This window comes from Amaranthus tricolor, chromosome 7 (genome assembly GCF_026212465.1).
Source record: "Amaranthus tricolor cultivar Red isolate AtriRed21 chromosome 7, ASM2621246v1, whole genome shotgun sequence".
Taxonomy (NCBI): domain Eukaryota; kingdom Viridiplantae; phylum Streptophyta; class Magnoliopsida; order Caryophyllales; family Amaranthaceae; genus Amaranthus; species Amaranthus tricolor.
Window position 1 is genome coordinate 15,455,299 of NC_080053.1, and position 7,737 is coordinate 15,463,035.

Sequence of the window (7,737 nt, forward strand, 5' to 3'; positions counted from 1 at the left end):
TTAAACACACGAGTGTTGTTGAGATGGGAGGGTGCCTTATTAGCATTTTAGGCTACAAAAATTGATTTATATGCACATCTTTTGCATATTTATGGGCGGAGAGCGATCGAGTACATTTTATACTTGCCACAGATAGAGGAGTGTCATCCGTGAGAACTCTTTCCTTGATTCCTCGTTATTCCTTAGTGATAAGGCTTGAATTCGCTTGTATGATAGTTTGCTCTTGGATAGGTATTGAATTATTTGAATGCTTTGATTGAGAGGATATGATCACAAGTGTTTTGCGATGTTGCTTTTATAGGCTGAAGCATACTTTTATTCTTAGAACCTTGTCTTATTTGCTTGAGGACAAGCAAGGGTTCGGCTCGGGGGAGTTTGATGTGTGTGTTTTATATACTATTTTTTACCATGCCCCCATTGCATTCTCATAGCATTTCTCGCGTATTTTGCTCAATTTTCTATTGGTTTTTTATGCTTCGTTGGAGTGTTTGTTTCCTATCTATTTTGTAGGTACAAAGCTCTAATTATGCTAGGAATCGACTCCTGGAGCGAGATTTGCAATTTGGAAGGTCATAAGCTACTTAAAGGGTCATTTTTGTGCTGACCAGGTCTCATACCCGGGTGGGTTTCCACATACCCGACCGGGTTTGCACTTGGCACTTAGAAGAATTTGAAGATGCCATTTGGAAGAAAAAGTTGCTACTCGCACCCGGGTGGGTTTCCACATACCCGGCTGGGTGAGCATTACGGTGATTTGAACAATGTCTCTAAACCCAGGTGGGTTTTTAAACACCCGACCGGGTTTCCATTGAAGATCAAGATGTTCTGCTGCGTACCCGAGCGGGTTTCCTCTTACCCGACCGGGTTTACTCTTGAACTTAGAAAATTTTTGGACTTGAAGATTTTGCTGTGCTGCGCACCCGGCCGGGTTTACACATACCCGGCCGGGTCCTGTAGTTATTTTTGATAGTAACTTCCCATATCCTCTGATCTCTTTTTAGAAGGATATAAATAGCTTTTGAGGAGAAATTTTAGGACGGTTTTTTTCTCTGTTTGGAGGGTTTGGTATTGAAGGGATTTCTCATATTACTTCCCTTGGGGGATTGCTAATCAACACTTCGACATTGTAATTTTAATTATATTGAAGGTATTAGTTTCAATTCTAATTTCTTGTTCCTGTTGATTATTGTTATCTTTGAATGCTTGTTTCTCCATTAAATTTGAATTTGATTTTCTCCATGAATTTCATTGTTGAACCTCTTGCTAGTTTCAATATGCTTAGTGAGTAGTTTTATTTCTAGGGTTTGGTGAAACTATGCAAAAGGTCATGATTCTTGTTTGGTTTTAGGATTTAAACTTGGTTTGTCTAGGTGATTCAATTGATGGGTCTTAGATTGATTGCATGTTTGGCCAATTTGCAAATTTTATTCGCTCAATTCTAAAAGCGAGAGTTGCGAGTTTGAGTGAACGATTTCCTTCTTTGAACAATTAAGCTTTAATGGCGATAGCTTGTTTTATTGTTTGATTGTCGAAGTTGTTGCAAGAGCAACATCTTCCTTCGCCTATATTCATTCCTATCCCAATTGTTGTTCATGAATTATGATCGATGCATAGTGAATCCTTTTAGCCCTAGGTTTTTAATTATTGAATTTTATTCATTTCTTGTTTTTGCGTTCTACTTAGATAAACAAAAATCCAACTTTTGATCGTTAGTAATAGTGAACTTGGTTCAATTTGTGACTTTATTTGTCCTTCCACAGTGGTTCCACCCTACTTTCCCAACTATACTAGTTAGGTGAAATAGGAATTATTTTTGGTAGTAAAACGACCTATCAGGGTACTCTTGATAAGATCGGGTGTAGAATCACTTGTGAAGGTGGAGTTATGAAGGTTGCTAGAGGGTCACTTGTGGTGATGAAGGGGAAGAGGAATGGGAGATTGTATGCTCTTGAAGGTTAAAACTATCTCCAGCTCGATGAATATTTCCACAAACACAATGTTCGATGATGAAACTAAGCTTTGGCAATTGAGACTTGGTCACATGGGTGAAAGAAGTATGTATGAACATTCCAAGCAAGGTTTATTCGATGGTAAAAAGTTTAGAACCTTGGGTTTTGCTAACAATGTGTTTAAGTAAATACAAGAGGGTTAGTTTCAAACCCGCCACACACAAAACCAAGGCGATAATAGACTATATTCATTCTGATTTTTGGGGGCCTTTAAGAAAGCCCTCACTTGGTGATTATAATTTTCTCTTAACATTCATAGATGATTTTCAAGGAAATTTTGGCGTTACTTCACAAAACATAAAAATGAAGTATTTGATGTATTCTTGGAATAAAAGAAAATGATAAAGAAAAAGACCGGTAGGAGCATCAAGACCTTAAGAACCGATAATGGTCATGAGTTTGTTGATGGTTAGTTTCTTCAATATTATCCTAGTGAAAGTGTTGTTAGACATAGAACTTGTGCAGGAAGGCCACAACAAAATGGTGTTGCGGAGAGGATGAACAAAACATTATAGGAGTAGACATGTTGCATGCTAAACCAAGCAAAAATAGGGAAGCACTCTGGTAAATTATTGATCAATCGCTCACCTCATACTGCGTTGAAATTTACGTCGCCAGAAGAAGTACGGTACAACACTCTGGTAAATTATTCTAGTCTTAGAGTTGTTGGTATCCGACTTATATTCATGTAAATGATGAAAAGTTACAACGTAGGGCTAGATAATGCATTTTTTGTGGGATATAGAGTGAGTTTAAAGGGGTATAGGGTGTGGTGTGAAAGGTAAAAAGAATAACTAGTTCTAGAGATGTATTTGATGAAAATAGTATGTTAGTCTCTAGTGTAGAAAGGCCCGTTGTTAATGATGTTGTAAATGATCCTATTGATGCACAAGAGGAGGTTTAACCACCCAATATTAAGTTAGAAAAAGAAGATGATAATGTTCAAAAAAGATCTACACCTTTGTCCTCAACAAGGCAAAAGAGGAAGAGTGGCTCCAAGGAGGTATATTGAAGAGTGTGATTATTTTGTATATACTCTTAACATTGCTAGCGAAGTTAAAGGGTTGGATGAACCAAGTACATACAAGGAGGCTACCAAATGACTCAAGCAAATGGTTGATAGCCATAAAGCACGAGATGGAATCACTTGTAAAGAAAGGAACTTGGTATATCGTAGAAGCACCAAAGAAAAAGACAAATTGTTAGGTGAAAGTGGATATTCAAGGGAAGGAAGGTCCTTCTAGTGGTGTTCCTTCCATCTACAAAGTAAGGGTAGTTGCAAAGGGATACTCTCAAATTAAGAATGTCAATTTTCATGAGGTATTCTCACTATTCGTGAAGCACTCTTCTATAAGAGCACTACTAGCTTTGGTGGTGATGGAGGATATGAAGTTGCATCAATTGCATGTGAAAATGACGTTTCTTCTTGATGAGCTTGAAAAAGAAATTTTTATGAAACAACCGAAAGGTTTTGAGGTCACCGGTAAGGAAGGACATGTGTGTAGATGGAAAAGATCATTGTATGGGTTGAAGCAATCGCCAAGCCAATGGTACAAGAGGCTCGATTCATTCATGATTTCACAGGATTTTGTTAGAATTCTTATGATAGTTGTGTTTATCTTAAGAAACTTGAAAATGGTTCTTTGTTATATTTGCTCTTGTATGTTAATGATATGCTAGTTGCATGTGATACATTTTTTAAGGTGGAGAACTTTAAAGAGTTTCTTTTAAGTGATTTTGATATAAAGGATCTTGGTGAAGCCAAGAACATTCATAGGATCGAGATTTTGAGAGATTAGTCTAAAGGTGTGTCTACTCCTCTTGTCTCTCATTTTAAATTATCCTAGAAGTTGCGTCCACAAACAAGTTGGAACAAGAACAAATGGTAAGAATCCCGTGCACTATTGTTGTTGGTTGTGTGATGTAAGCTATGGTGTATTCTAGGCCTCACATAGCTCATGCGTGAGTTTGGTAAATAGTTATATGTCGAATCCGGGGAAGGGATATTGGGAGAAATTAAAGTGTTTGTTGAGGTATTCAAAAAGTACTTCTAATATTTGTCTCATGTATGGGAATGATTCAAGCAAGCTAACCGGGTTTTATAACTCAGACTATGGTAGTGATTTGGATGCTAGAAAGTCCAGAAGTGGAATTGTGTTTACATTGGATGGTTCGGCGTTAAGTTGGCAATCATCACTTCAAGATGTGATTTCTCTTATAACAACCGAAGTGGAGTACATAGCCGTTGCCGAGTCATTTAAAGAAGCAAAATGGCTCAAAGGTTTAGTTGGTGAAATGTGCTTCAAGGTGTGTTCGGTAAGTGTGCATTGTGATAGTCAAAGTCCAATTCATTTGGCTAGGAATTAAAATACATTTCATAGAAGCTCCAAACACATTGGTATCAAGTATAATTTCATCCGGGATGACGTTAAGCACAAAAGAGTGGGTTGGTGAAGATTAATACTAAAGCAACCCCAGACGACATGATGACAAAGCCATTGCTTACCTCCAAGTTTAATTTGTGTGTGGACTTGGTTTGTCTAGCTCCTTGCTTGATGTGATGCCCTTTTGGGGCATGTGAGGTGTGTGTTGTTTTATGTCTTCTTTATATGCTTGTAAGATGAAGTGGATTGGTGAATGCTTTGACTTGGGTGAACTCAAGTCAAGGTGGAGATTATTGAAGGAATATCGTGACTTGAGTGCACAATTAAGTCTATGCATAGAGATGGAATCCTAAGGATGAATTAATGGGTGAATTAAGTTTGTGACTTAATGTGCGTGTTGAATGTGGTGTTTAAGTTTTTGGTTCAATGCTTGAAGTTATGAGGGTGTTGAATAGTCTTAAACATGTGATGGAAATGGTGTTTATCAATAGCATGATGAATGAGATTAAAGAATAAGTGTAAGAGTTTTTTGTTACTGTAAAAGTTGCCTTGAACAAGGCATCCAAGTATAGTCTTTTGCCTTGAACGAGCAAAAGGGTCAGAACAAAACAATAGCTCTCAGCTGAAGCATGCTCGAATGAGCACTCAGTGGCTCGAACGCGAGCCAAGTTCGAAAGTCATCCGTGGCTCAGCATTAGGTCGCTCGAACGAGCAACCCTATGGCTCAAAGGAACGGTGCTGTCAGAATGCCTAGGATTCGATTTTTGGCAGTTCAAAGTTCTTAGAAGTTATTACACGTGATTTACTCTTAGCCATTATTATGTATACTCATTAATGCCATAATCCCTTATAATAAATAGGGAGCCCATATGCTCATCAAAATACATCAAACACAAACCTCTAAGTCATAGCCTTTGCATCTCTTACTCAATTGTAATACTTCATTTGTAAGAATTGTTATAGTCCATTGAAATAGTATAAACAAAGAAACTACACAGCACGGAGGACGTAGCCATCATTGGGTGAACATCCTTAAATCCTTATGTCAATTTTTTGCAATTTAATTCTTTCAAACATTGTCAAATTCATTGAATTCATATTAATTCATCAAGGTACTTCAAAAACCTTTTGATCTTCGTGATATAAGAAGTTAAGTTTTGAACTTAGACTCTAATCTAGCTCTCATTTCAGCATCGATTTCTCGCTGATTGATTAGGTTTTCATTTGTTTTCCTCCTTGCAAAGATTTGGGCATCCCTAGGTTTCAATTATAACTCAAATAACTCTTCATTTATGTCAATTTATCATTCCAGAGTTCATAATTTGATACATTTTATTTTTTTTCGCATTGATTATAATGATCTTAAGGAGGAAAAAAATTGAAATTGGGCCTAGATTTTGGGATATAATTGTGGTTGATCATCTTCCACAAATTCCCAAAACTCAAAAAGTGTTTTTCACAAGATTATAGTCAAATTAGTGTCATCAAAAAGGATGGTTTTTATATGCACGTTTATCCTTCTACAATATAAATTCTTGGTTATTGATTTATGGAGTATCATTATTATCATCGTTATCATCATCATACCCAGTGTATCCGGCCTATAGAAAAATTATTGGTTATTGCTTCATTGAGTATGATCAAGGTTATTATAATCGCGATCCGGATCGTAAAATTGTACCATTTTCCGATTTCAATTGCACCCACCAAGTTTAATCGGTTGTTGGGTAAAATTACTAGTAAAATCATTAGATATTTTCAAAATGTGTAACAATTCTTAAATATTAGGAGAAACGTGCTTTTACATTTTCTTTTCACCTTTTTGTCATTTTCTAAAATTATTCTCATCATTTTTTTTATTTATATGTATTCAAGCTTCTAAGTTATTCATCTCACACCCTACTCGTAAATAATTTTTTCCTTTTCAGTTTTCCTTTTTTTATTTCTAATTGTAGAATTAATCTATCTAAGTTACCATAAATCAATTGTTTGTCTTATATTGTTTCTAAGACCTTATTGTTTTTGTAATGCATTTAAAATCAAAAGTATGCAAAAAAAAAAAAAAAAAAAAAGTTTTCTAGTTGCACTACAACAAATTTAACTTTTCACTAGATCTTATATCGCAAAAAGCTTTAGTGTGATTTTTTATAATATCGCTAAAGGTTTTAATAAATGTCATTAAATCCTATATCTATACTATTAGAAATTAGAAATAGCGACATATAAATGAAATGAGGCTAAATATAACCTACTAAAAGCAAATTATGTTGAAGTGTTGTGAAAATTAATTTATGCACTCTATTTGTCTAGGTTTGTATAGACTCTAAGTCAATTTGTCTTTCTTTTAAATGATATTGAATTACAAGTAAGAATTAAATATTTAATAAATTATTGCAAATATAATTGATAAAAATGAATCTAAGTGTTTTTTACAATGAAAATATCTCAATAATAAATATCAACTATTATGTTTTAAACCTGCAAATTTGTAGAATATATTGATTTTACCAATCGACTTTACAATTCGATTCTGAGAAATGCTTTCAATTCAAATTAAAATTTCGATTTTAACAACCTTCATAATACTCTCAAGTTTTCTCTCGATTTTTTTGTGTAATAGTTTCCGTGTTATTATTTCATTCATTATTAATTGGGCTTACTTTTTTCTGGATTTGTGTTGTGAGAAGCGGAGCTTGCAGAGGATAAAACTCATGAGTACATAAGTTGGATAAAGTGACATATATTTGCTGTGAATTTATTTGATGATATTAAGAAGTTTATGTAAGTTCATGATGAATGGGCTTCATTGGAAACAAAGTCGTATATTTTTATGGTAATTTTTATTTTTTTAGCTTTTAATAGGTTTTTAATTAATTAAATGACTGGATTTTATATGTTGAGTTTGTTCAACAATTGAATCCCTCATATTTAAGTTTTTTTATATTGTGATTCAAATGTTATGTTGAAATGAGTATTTTCCTTCTAAATTTTGTATTTGTCTTGTCTAATCTGGTCTATTATTGCTTTCAATTTGTACTTGACATTATATTGAAAATTTATATGGATATCACGATATATAATTATGGAATCTCTTGTATCTTTTAGATAATACTTTCAAGGTTTATACTTAAATTTAAATGGGCTAGGGCGCATCAAGTCGCAGAAGGTCCTAATGTTTAAACCTATTGAGATGCATGGTGTACGTTTTTCTACTATTCAAAACTAAATACGGATCGGTGTGGATCCAAAAATTCATTTTTTCGGACGGTGAAAACCATAATACGATTTTCGTATCATAAATTAGATATTCAGTTTTTTTTTTACTTTAAAATTACTTTATTTTA